Raw genomic sequence first — 13422 nt, forward strand, 5'->3', positions numbered from 1 at the left:
GCTCATTGTGCTCTTCTTCTCAGGAATTTGTTTGTTGGATTTTGTATTGTCCATTTTGTATTGTACATGTTAGTGAAGGTTAATCACAGCATGATTTTGTTTGTTCAATTCAACAAGTTATCGTTTGTTTGTGAGTTGTTGGAAGAACATTATCTAATCATATAGTTTTGTCTTCAGCAGTAACTTGTCTTGTGAATTGATAATCAAAGTTTAACTTTGATAACTTACTAGTCGTGATTCTTCCTACCATTTAGTTTTGAACTCATTCTTGTTTTATTGTCTGTTGTTTTGTATTGTCGGGGCTGAATTGTTTTTGTGTATGAGTTCAGGATGGAGGAAAAATTACAGAAACAAATCAGGGTTCATCGCGCTAAACTGGAACAATTGTATGCTAGATTGCAAAAAATTTATTACCTGTCTAAAAATGTCTCTGATCCAAAAGTTGCTGAGCAATTTTTAGTGTTGTATCCTCGGGTGTCTCAGACCATTTCGGATTATGAAAAGACAGAATTAGTGGTTAATGAGTTGGAACTTGAGTTGAATAAAGACCATGTTGTAGCATTCAACGACTCACATCTAGATCTGTTTCAGTATATTGAAGTAGCGGCTAACACTATCAAACAGAAAGAGGCCACTGATGCTATTGCTCAATCTTCGGCAGCTCCAGCAGCTAGTGCACAGCCGGTCGTGTCCGAGTCAGTACTGCCCAAAATCGACCTTCCAAAATTTGATGGGAACCAGACTCAATGGTCGGTGTTTTATGAATTATTTAAGGCATTGGTACATGACAACAAGAGTTTGAACGATCAGCAGAAGGTCCAATATCTTGTAAGTAGACTTACTGGACAAGCAGCAAATATTTGATGTCATTTGCCACCATTGGCTAATAATTATCAAATAATTTGGCAGGCATTATTGACCCGCTATAACGATCCACGGGCGCAAGTCGATGCCTATTTCAAACAAATTTTTGAATTTCGTCCAATAAAATCAGAATCAAAGGCAGGTTGTATTGCGATTTTGGATGGGTTTTGCAGTTCAATCAATGCAGTGAAGAGATTGCGACTCACTGATTTGTCAGACTCGATATTCCTCTATCATGGCTTGAGATTGCTGGATCCAAGTTCTCGTAGAAATTTTGAATCGGCCGTCCGTGACAAGGCTATGCCAACTTATGCCGATTATGTCAAATTCATTGAAAAGCAAATTAAGACTCTTCCTTCTGATGAGAAACAGACTGAATCGTTTAATATGAAGCACAAAAAGGATAATAAATCAAAGGTGTTTGTGGTTCAATCTAATGATTCATCTAACGATGCATCTAGTAAAAATCAAAATTGTCTGAAGTGCTCAAAACCGGGTCATAGGTTAGTAGATTGTGCAAATTTCTTGAAAATGACTCCTTGGGATCGTTATTGTTTGATTAAAGGAAAGTTTTGTTGTTTTCGTTGTCTTGATGTGGATCATTTGAGTAAAAATTGTCGTAGTAAAACTCAGTGTGCTCAATGTCGAGAATCTCATCATTCTTTATTGCACTTTTCCAGATCAAGTTCCAATGAAGGTGTTGCGTCCTTGTCGAACTCCAAGGCAGGTGGCACATCACCTATTAGTTGTTGTTCTACATCCAACGATGTAGAAAATTCGACCGTTGTGTTGTCGACCATCACTGCACATGTTCGAGATTGTAATGGTCAGCTTTGTGATGTTCGTTTCTTGATTGACACCGGGAGTCAGTGTCATTTTGTTACAGCCAAATTGTGTCGGCGTTTGAGACTACCATTCCAGCCCATGAAAACCGTGGTTCGTGGATTCGGTGGTGGTACTAGTGAAGTTCGAGGTCGTACTTGTGTGTTGATTCAGTCGAAGTTGGATCCTACCATCAAGTTTTCGATGGATGCCACAGTGGTAGATAAGATCATCGACAAGTTGCCTTCTTGTGAAATCAACAGATCCAAACTTCATCATCTTGAAAATCTCACACTGGCTGACGACAAATTCTACCTTCCTAGTAGAATAGATGGCATCATTGGTGCAGAGTTAGTTCCTCACTTGCTACGTGGGAGTCCTAGTACAGGTGAATCGCACGAATTGATGACTGTTAATAGTGTCTTTGGTCACATTCTGATGGGGAGAGCGCCAATTCTCACTTCAACAAAGAATGTGTCGAATTGTTTTACAGCCATCTGTAGTCCATTCGTTAGTAGTCCATCATTGATAGTTTTGTGGAACGTTTTTGGGAGTTGGAATCGTGCCCTGCACCAAGCTGTCAACTGAAACCGGACGAGTTGGAGTGTGAGGTAAATTTTCGGAAGTCTGTACATCGTGTGAATTCTGGTCGTTTTGTTGTTGCCTTGTCATTTGCGGAGCCGCCCAGCAGCTTGGGAGATTCGTATGCTGTCGCCAAACGCCGACTGCTGAGTTTGGAGAGACGACTAGAGCATGACAGCAATACTCGTATTTCATATCATGAAATATTGATTGATTGATTACCTACATCAGGGTCACATGTCGTTTGTTGCAGATCAGACAGACCGAGGTGGTTACTACATACCGCATCACGCCATCGTGAAAGCAAGCAGCACTACCACGCCCATCCGAATTGTATTTGATGCTGGTTCCAGAACATCATCGGGTTTGTCATTGAACCAGGTTCTTCATGCTGGTCCCAAATTGCAGACTGACATTTTTGTTTTGTTAGTCAATTTTCGTTTGTTCCCAATCGCACTAACTGCCGACATTAAACAAATGTATCAACAGATATTAGTGGAGGATTCCTGCCGTCGTTATCAGCATGTATTGTGGAGATTTTCGCCGGAGGATCCGATCGAAATTTATCAGCTCAATTGTGTTGTTTTTGGTGTTTCAAGCTCTCCATATTTGGCACTTCGCACCGTCCACCAGCTTGTAGAGGAGGATGGAAATCGTTTTCCAGCAGCCAAGTCGAGAATACCAAGAGACATGTTCATGGACGACTTAGTCACATCTGTCGCCACAGAGTCAGAGGCCGCGGAGCTGTATCATCAGTCCAAGCAGCTGTTTGAGGGAGGAGGTTTCTCGCTCACAAAGTGGACGTCAAATTCACCATCAATGCTGGAGAAATTCTCAGAGGAAGAGAAATCGTTTTCGTACAAGGATTTCGAAGCAGACAACTCCTTGGCTATCTTGGGATTGAATTGGCAACCTAGTACTGATCTGTTTCAGTTTTCCGTCAAGTGTGGTGAGGTCGTTGCTACTAAGCGTTCTATTCTGTCAGTGATGGCTCGTATCTATGATCCACTTGGTCTCTTGTCACCGTTTACATTATTTCTCAAGTGTCTTGTCCAGAAACTGTGGAAATTAGGAGTGGATTGGGACGAGAAGCCGCCTGAGTCTATATGCACTCTTTGGGAGAATTTTCAAAAAGAGTTGCCTCTATTATTAAAATTTGCTGTTCCACGTCACGTTGGTTTGTTTCAGGATTCTCACATCAGTTTGATTGGTTTTTGTGACGCATCATTGTCGGGTTATGGTGCAGTTATCTATGTGAAGTCGCAGAAGGAGAGCGAGGAGTCAAGAGTTGTATTATTGTGTTCCAAGTCCAAGGTAGCACCATGTAAAGTTGTTTCAATACCTCGTTTGGAGTTGTGTGCGGCACTCTTGTTGGCAGAACTCATGAATTCAGTAGTCACTATTATTAGTGAACGTTGTCATGTGTCTCGTATTGTCGCACTCTCTGATTCGACAGTCACCTTGTGTTGGATTAATGCTCCATCCGCAAAATCGCAAACTTTTGTTGGTAATCGCGTCGCAAAAATACAGGATTCTTGTATACAGGAGTGGATGCATGTTGCCGGAATTGAAAATCCCGCGACTGTTTGTCTAGAGGTTTATCACCAGTCGAGCTTGTGAACTTTCCGTTGTGGCTCTCAGGTCCATCATGGATAGCAGAGGACGAATGCGATTGGCCCGTCCAAACTGCAATGGAAGAGGTCGTGGATCCGGCCCGGAGGACCAAAATGATCTGAACAAAGCTCAGGCTAGAGCTACCAGTGGACTGTAATTTACTATTCAATTTATCAAATACTAACAAGGAGCAAAATTTAATCTTCAATTTGAGCCAGGTTATTGGTACAGTTAAACTCTGCATTAATGAACAATAAAAAGAGCAAAAACTCACCAGATTTAATCCAATTTTGTCTACTTGCCCTTCGAAGCCTTTATTAGGTGTTTTGGTCAGATTTGAGGTGGGAAGAAATCTGGGAAAAAGATAGGTTTTTGCTTCCAGGCTGTTTTTTCACGTTCAACTTGCAGGCTGGTTCTGTACTATGTTTGAACGAAGCTCAAACTGATTCTTTATAAATTCAAAACTGATGCAAATTAATTCAATTTAACACTATTTACGCTGTTATATTTATAATTCACACACACAACACTTAAACAATCAATTACTAGAAATTTCCGATGGAAATTACATGACAAAATACAAATTTGCTCTTGCACAAGACAACGGGCTGATAAATCAAGAACAACGACTGGTCGACTGAACAAGAATGACTCGGGCTTTTTTTCTTGACAAACCAAAACAGCTGGACAATCGACACTAGCGCACAAGCCTGCTACGGGCAGAACTGTAGTCTGGGATTTGGCGCTAGAATTCAAAAATGCTCTGGCCAGACCAGAGACTTTTTTGGAAAATTCAAAAAATTTTTCCATCAAAAATTTAATTGACATGACATTTTTTTTATCTCGATGATGGTGTGTTGTAAACGATTTTGCAACAGATAGAAAGGGGTTGAAATTCGATTTTTCATCCGAACTGTTGGTCAGAAAGCCTAAATTGAGAGTTGAAAAAATGTTTGATTTTCACTTTTAACATTTTCACTTTTTATTCACATGAAGAAAGGTGATTTTCACATCGTGTGTTAACATGGGTAATATCATCCTGAGAGCTCAGAAACCTGTCCTTATTGATATCAATGAAGATTTTATATAATCAATAGAAGCTCATTGACTGTATTTACCATGATTTCTATTTGTTTGTATTTACTTCTAATAATACCTATTTACTTTTATTCATATCACTAAAAGTTCAGTGATAACAATAGATTTTCGTTGACTGTATTTACCATTATTTCTATTGATATCCATGAGCACCTATGATATCACTGAATGTACAGTGATATCAATAGAAGTTCATTGACTGTATTTACCGTGATGTGTATTGATATCCATGAGCTTCTATTGATATCACTAAACTTGCAGTGATATCAATATAAGTTCATTGACTGTATTTACCGTGATTTCTATTGGTATCCATGGATTTCTATCGATATCCATGAGCATGTATTGATATCCATGAGCATATATTGATATCAATAGAGTTTTTCTATCGATTTCTATGGATCTCTTCCACTAGGGATTCAATTTCTAGATGACCCTTTTTCTTACAAAAGTTACAAACTCTAATGTCCACTTGTTGAGTGTCACTGGGTACAACTCTCTTCCTACAATGTCTAGCGATGTGTCCAATCTTCCCACAGTTATAACAATTTTTTTGAGTTATTGTGCTAAATACTTTTCTAGATGACTCCTGTTCATTTTGGAAGGGTTTTCTATCTAAGTTTAAAATCGCTATGGCTGTTGTTACTGCTTCTCTAAAGGATGTTGGGAATTTGATACGAGTTTGTTTCCCTATTTCGCCAAGTAATCCTCTTAAGAATGACTCCATGGCTCTCCTATCAGTTTCTTCCCTTAGTATTTTATTAGCTTCATCACTTGCTGTTACTCTAATCGTCTTCCTACTAATGTTCATGACTCAGTCTGCATATTTTTCAATTGACTCTCCTTTATTTTATTGGATTGATGCTAATTGTTCATAGTAATAGCGACTTGGTAGCCTATCAACAGAACGCTCAACCAAAGCTGCTCTAATTTCAACTGCAGATTTTGCATTCCTACACCTATCATCTGACTTGAAAAACAATAATGCACTTCCAGTAAGTTTTAATCTGATAATTTGTGTCTTTTAAATTCTGACCAGCCACACAATTGAGAGATTCCATCAACAGTGTCAAGAAAAGAATGAATTTGATCTGACTGCTCTCCATCGAATGTTGCAATACTGCTAACTAACTCGAAATTTGGTTTGACATTTTACTCAGGGGGTGTAACAAGCTCTAAATCTGTTAATTTGTATCTATTCTATTTAGGTCTCTGTTTACAGTTTCGTTTAGTGTGATACTAAGTTGATTTAATCTAGCTGATAGCGCTTCAAAAGCAGCTTGAACTTCTACTTCCTGCCCTTCAAAATTAACTCTCTCAGCCATTTTAAATTTGTATAATTAACCTTTCATTTTCATAAATAAATAACTCTCATAAACAATAAATTTAATCTATCAGCTCTGTGTGACCTAAATAATTTCATCTTGGATCTGAAATCTTTGCATCTTATATGATTTTATAATAAACAAAATTGATATCTGACCTGATTGATTCAGCATAAAAAGAACATTAATAATTTGAAATGAGCTCTAAATTAACTGAATGTAGACCTAACAATTTCCTATATTAGAATTAATTCATTGGGAAGTCATTCTCAAACACAACAAATCGATAAATATATAAATAATAACAATAATATTTTCAATATAGAAAGAGCTGTATAAATTGCTCACCAAATTTAATTGATGTCTCCATCTCCATTGTAGAATGCCACAAACGTTGCCCCAGTAGTAGATCCATGTTATTACAGTTGTCATCCGACGTACAGCTGGTAGAATGACAGCGACAGTCTCTATGGAGTCATGTAGCCTGAAGAGCGATGAACCTGGTGACGTATTCGCCAACACCCAAAAGTCGGAGGAAGCCCACATCACACCTCTGCCAATCCCCACCTCAACGTTTTGCTGGTTTGCTGCCCGCGTTCTGCTGACTCAAGACACTTCTGCTTTCCAGAGTTCAACAATCGTGCTTGGTTTCATATTTCATCCGAATAATTTTCGAACTCACTGTTTAACAGTCTTTAAAATTGAATTTAATATTTTTTTTAGCTGCATCATTTTTGAGATGTCAACGTTTTTTAGAAAATATTACTGAACGGATTTGATATATTGAACTATAAGTTTAAGAAATTTCGCCTTTTGTCTGAATTCATGTAGGAATAAATTTATACTGTTCATTATTTGGTAGTTAATAAAGTTATCTTCATCCTCACAAACTAAAGAAATACATAATACACATAATCAAGAGTTCAACACAATCACGTACACACTTTCAAAAACAAATTAAAATTTAGTAACACTTAACAATGAACTATCATGGCACCAATTATATTATCTTTAGGAGACAAGTTTCGTTACTGATCTTTCACGGTTGAAATACTTTAAACAAGTTTTCAGAGTTCAGATCCCACCGCTGCCACCACTTGTGGCGTGCGTGGCGAGCATGACAGTGCTCTCCAGTAGCGCTGCCACCACCAGGTTTTTAGGGTCCTGGGCCCTGCTACTTTTATAGGATAATATTATTAAATAAATACGCAAATTCACCAAAAAAATCTCACTCTATTGAAAAAATCCCATAACAAACATCTATACTCTCTCTCTCTAAACATAATCACATTACTAAAAACTACATCTCACTATTTCACGCACAACCTTCCTCCAGCACGTTTTGGAACGTTCTCCCCCTAGATTCGCCTCTACACGGTCATCACTCTCTCAGCTCACCAGTTCAAAAGTCCAATTTGGTGGCCTGAGTGATGACTCAGCTATTCTAATAATTAATATCCTATGAGAGCGGGGTGTTTGAATTGTTACATTTTGTTCAACAGTGAGCTAAAATATTTCTGAAAATAATTTTCAGCTGATTATTTTTTAAAAATATTTTCTTATTTAAAACAAAATAAATCAGCTGTTTTGGAACAGTTGTTATTAAAATCCATGTTTTATTTGCAATCAGCTACAAGCTATGAGTTACCGTATTAGTTCTCTCCTCATACAACAGCAAATTTTTGTGGTGTAATGTACTAAGAATACCTTTTATTCAAATTTAGTTTAAACAGCTTACATGATTCTTTTCTCTACAATTTTTATTGCGAAAAATCATTTGTTCACTGGTCATTAAAGAAAGTATTGGGCATCAAACGTAGAAGTCTGTGTTTTTCTACTTACATTTTTTGCATATTTCAACTTTTTTCTCAAAAACTACTCACACTACAGCTTCCAGACTAGTTTTATTCAATTTCTCAGATATTTTTTCATATGAATCCAGCATAAGTTTTTGAAAAGCTAGGCCCCAAACAATTTAGCATCGGTGTATTTCACCAGAGGAACTGAATTCCGGGTGAAATCTTTCACCCTGTATAGCTCGTTAATGAAGCGTTTATGGATATATGTTTATAAGATTTTTTTCTCATTTTTATCTCTACTATCACGTATTAAATCATTTTACCATAATTATGAATCACCCTGTATGTATATTTATATTTGAATTTACATGTTTTGTATAATAGTACCTTGTCAAGCAGCCTCTTTGAGGTTCGCTTAAGGTAGCTTATTTGTTCAATAAACGTTTTTTCTATTCTATTCTATTATTATATTTTTGTTGTGTGAAGCCACAAATTCTGAGCAGTGCACAAGTGGCAAACAACATGTCATTTTAAGAATGGAGTTCACATGAATGCTCTCAAACACTCCTCAATGATAGAAGGACAAGCCTCTACCAGTGTCCTAATTATCTTTGATACGAATAATTTATAGCTGCTACACAGCTTTATGTCCTCTAGAATGCAATTAAAACACTTGAGTCCTGAATAATACGGTCCCTTTTCGAAAAGAGTCAGTCTATGGATAGGGAAGTGGAATCTGGAATAATCCTGTATTTTAACCTCGTGATTTATAATTATGACAAATTCGGTTAACATTTAAAATATTCTTGTTCTTGAACACAAAGGAAAGTACTTCAAGGATGTATATCGCTGGAACTGTAAGTAGTTGGAGTACTTTGAATATGGTCCTATAGGAGAAAGATGGACCCCTCCCCCTAAAATCCGAAGTGCTTTCTTCTGCATTTTTAAGTTTGTGTTCAAATGAATTCTTCCAGCCCCCCAAAACAAAATACTATATCTAATGAGTGAAAGAAAATACCCATGGTAAACCTTTAGAGCTGTCTTGAGATTTGAACTCGACTTAACCGTCATCAGAGCAAAGAGAGCATGGTAAAGCCTTTTCTGGAGTTTCTCTATGTGACTATCCCATTTCAAGTTTGCCTGCAATTCAACCCCCAGAAACCTTGTCATATCAGTAGCAGGACACTCCCATCCCATAATAGCTGGATCATTCTCATTACCTCTCATAGAGAACTTAATAAAATTTGTCTTGCTTGGATTAAACTTCAAGGAATTATCATAAACCCATCCATTGAGCTGCTTCATAGCAATCTTAGCCTTCTCCATGGCATCTTGATAGCTGCTTCCTTCAAGTAAGATTGTTGTGTCGTTAGCATACAACACCAATTTACCATCAACATTGTAGGGCAAGTCGTTGATGAATATATTAAACAATGTAGGCCCAAGTATGGAGCCCTGAGGGACCTCTCGCTTAACCAGCTGCCATTCAGAAAGCACCTGAGTGTCCTCACAATCATTTTTCTCAGCATGGTATCCATCCACAAGATAGGATCTCAAAACACCTCTGCATGACCTCTAAATCCATAAAATTCAAGCTTACTCAAAAGGAGTTCATGATCGACCATCTCGAACGCTCTGGATAAGTCTCAGAAGACACCCACAGCCCTGCGCGACCCATCCAGAGCCCCCAACAAATCGTATATAACATCAAACGTGGCCGACTTAGTTATGCACCCCTTCTGAAATCATATTGTTTATTATAGAAAATCCTTTCACTCTCCAAGTAAGTGTACATCTGTTGAAATATAACCCTTTCGAAAATCTTGGAGAAAGTCGTCAATAATGCAATAGGCCGTTAATTCTTTACATCTTTTTTACTTTCTTTCTTATGGATGGGTTTAATGATAACGAATTTTAGTTTCTGTGGGAATATCCCTTCCTTCATTCACAAATTTATAGGCTGAATATAATGAGACTTACCCATTTCACTACCCTGGAAGAAATTCCATCCCAGCCACACGAGCCAGTATTTTTCAAACCCAAGATCGCTCCTTTGAACTCACTCTCAGTAATAGCTCTGAATCTAAATATGCCATATTGGGTCATATGAATAAAGTTGAGCATTTGCTTATACTTCTAAAATATGGAGCATTTGCTTCATTTTCTATGAATAAACGTGAGCAAAACCTTTTGCTCATGCTCATCAAAAAAATAGTTTGAGCATTTGCTCAAAAGTAAAAGCTTTTGCTCAGAATTGTATGAATAAACTAGAGCATTTGCTCAACTTTTGAAGCAAATGCTTCAAAAAAGGTGAGTCTAGTCTAGAGCAGCTTATCCCCTTTTGCTCATAGTAAAATGGCTCAACTAATTCGTATGAGGAAGAGGAAACTATACCAGATACGATCACAACCAATAGTTGAGAACTATAAAACTCTTTTTAGATTCAACCATGATACATATCACCATCATCCCTACAAAAGAATAATAATACAAAAGATACAAAAGACCTGTTATAAAGATAGCCATCACAAAATAGGAAATATTTTGTGTATTCAAGAAGATGAAAATGTATACGATTATAAGAAGGCTATTGATATTATAAGAATATGCTGAAGATTATTATAGAGATGACATTTTTTCACGCTGTTATTTCAAAATTCTAAACTCAACTAACCTAAAACTCTATTCATAAATAGAAAACAGAGCAGACGACACAAACACAAGCGGTGCACCCTATTTGCATATTTAGCGCTTCCGTGAGCTATAAAAACAAACTAAGGCTACAAAAGCGAATCAGCTGATGAAAAATCTCTAAAATACGTGAGCATTTGCTCCAGAGTTCAGGAGCATAAGGTAAGAATAAAAGGTAATGCTTATTCATATAAAAATGAGCAAATGCTTTTGCTTCTACCTTATGCTCCATGCTCTTGCTCATGAGCATTTCCTCTGGTTTTATTCATATGGGCCAATGTCTTCCTATTTTATCTAGATAACGCTTCTCATGACTCAGCCCAGCAAAGCTCGACCGTTCAGTACCACATTCCAAAAAATAATCATTGAACAAAGATGCAACCCTTTTCGGATCAGAAACATTAGCATTTCCATTAGTTAACTCAATATTCTTTGCTCACTACAGTTCGACAGCCCCAATTCTTTCCTGACAACAGACCACGCTCCTCTGTTGACATTACTTGACTGTGAGATACCTTTATCTCCAACATCTGGAATATTGCTTACCGCTGAGAATTATCCTATTCTATGGAAAACTTTGATAAATATCAAGACAAAAGAAACTCAGCTTCTTATTATTTGAATAAGATAATTGATTTTTAATCTATTAAAATTCAATCGTCCAATGGATTAGAAGGTTTTTACAAAATTTCGTAGCAGGAGTGGATGCTATTAAAGCGCTCAAGCTAGATGATTCAGCTGATTTTATGATTCTTCAACTAGCTCTCAAAACTAGAACCAGCAACTGTACATTCTCTCGAAATGGATTTTAGAAAAGACGCAATTCCAACTTATGATGTACTTTTAACTTTCATCAGAGAAAACGAAAAAATTCTGTCTCGCAACCCAAAAAATTACACTCCAGAAAGCTCTTCAATGAAAGACAAAACTAGAATAAATAATAAGCATTCACATTCTTTGTTGATTAAGAAAAACAATAGTTATCAACCGCCTGAATGTGTGATGTGCAGTGAATTACATCAATTGTGTTCATGTCCTGTTTATAAGAGCTTGGCTACAGCTAATAGATTCTCGACAGTTAAGGAAAATAATTTGTGTGTGAATCTTCTCAGCATACATCAAAGAATTGTAAGAGCACAAAATCATGTATATTTGTGGAAAACATCATCACTTTAGTTTACATCGTGATAATAAATTAGAATTGACAAAAGAATCAGACGAATATATTATGTAGTACAGTTGATTCATTATCAAAATCACCTCAAGAAGGTGCATTGCTTTCACATTGTTCAGTAAATTCGACTGTGAGCTCATTATCTTGCCAAAGAAGATCCGTCCAACCTCGGAGATTCATTGCCTGTAGGCCTCAGTAACTACATTTTAGCGCTGGTTTTGTAATCAATTTTTATATCACCATCCCAAACAGGTCTTGTACCTTGAGATGCAAATACTCAATTGGCATTTCATTTTATTTTGTAATAGTATTCTCCCGTATTGTAAAATTTGTATTGCTTTTATTATGTATTTCTAAGATGTTGTAATTTTTTTATTCCTGCTAATAAAAACATTTCAAATATTCTTCTCAAATATTTGTGAAAGACGTTTTCTATCTTTGGAGAAACGACTAGAAGCCAATAAAGAATTGAAGTTAGAATATCATTCCATTTTGAAGGATTACATTGATCAAGGTCATATGTCGCTCTCCTCCTTCACAAGTGGTTTGCTAATACTTGCCACATCATTGTGTAATGAAGCTTGATAGTACATCCACTTGCCTTCGAGTTGTATTCGACGCAAGCGCTAAAGCGTCTAATAATCGCTCGCTAAATTATTTACTTTTCACTGGTACAAAATTACATTGAGATTTGATAGCAGTGCTCTTGAGATTTCGCTTTGTTCCAATTACTATCACCGCTGACGTAAAGCAAATGTATCGTCAAATTGAAATCAATGAAGATGATAGAAAATATCAGAAAATTCTATGGAGATTATCTCCAAATGAAAAACTTGAATGCTGGTCACTTAATACTGTCACATTTGTTGTTGAATCAGCACCTTCCTAGGAATTCGTGTCAATCGACAATTAGGAGAAGACGAAGAGGCAAATTTTTCTGATGCTGTCTCTGTAATTGAAAATTCAATATACATGGATGATTTTGTTTGTAGTGTGAAAAACATTCATGAAGCTCATGAGAATCTGTTCAGCGCTGACCATAATCTACATGGAAGATCAAAACCTGGTGGCTTTTGGTTGATACAAGGGATGGAATTGCTTTGTTTTGCAGACCATTCTTGTCGCCAGGACTTAGTCAAGCTGAATCCATCAGCCAAGGCAGCTAATGCAGTACTGGTCGGAGGCTTCCTTGATATTAAGCGGCTTTGATTGGCATCATCTACATCCTCATGTATTGGCAGGTTTTGATTTTGCTGAATTTTGTGGTACTCTTTCGTGAGTGCATTCATGCGTCGGAGTTTCGGTGGTGGAATGTGACTCAACACTGGTAGCCATTCTGTAGGGGTGGACCTGATAACACCAGCAATCATTCTCATTGAGTTGTTCAACCGAGTATCAACTTTATGTACATGAGAGCTATTAATCCATACTGGAGCACAATACTCAGCAGCTG

General features: G+C 37.1%; 1 protein-coding gene across 2 annotated transcripts in view; it reads left to right on the forward strand.

Moving 5' to 3' along the window:
• LOC111050394 (carboxypeptidase D) overlaps nucleotides 1–13422 on the forward strand; it is a 296777-nt gene that overhangs the window by 193364 nt on the left and 89991 nt on the right. The window lies entirely within an intron of this gene.

Source organism: Nilaparvata lugens, chromosome X (assembly GCF_014356525.2).
Source record: "Nilaparvata lugens isolate BPH chromosome X, ASM1435652v1, whole genome shotgun sequence".
In the NCBI taxonomy this organism is placed as follows: Eukaryota; Metazoa; Arthropoda; class Insecta; order Hemiptera; family Delphacidae; genus Nilaparvata; species Nilaparvata lugens.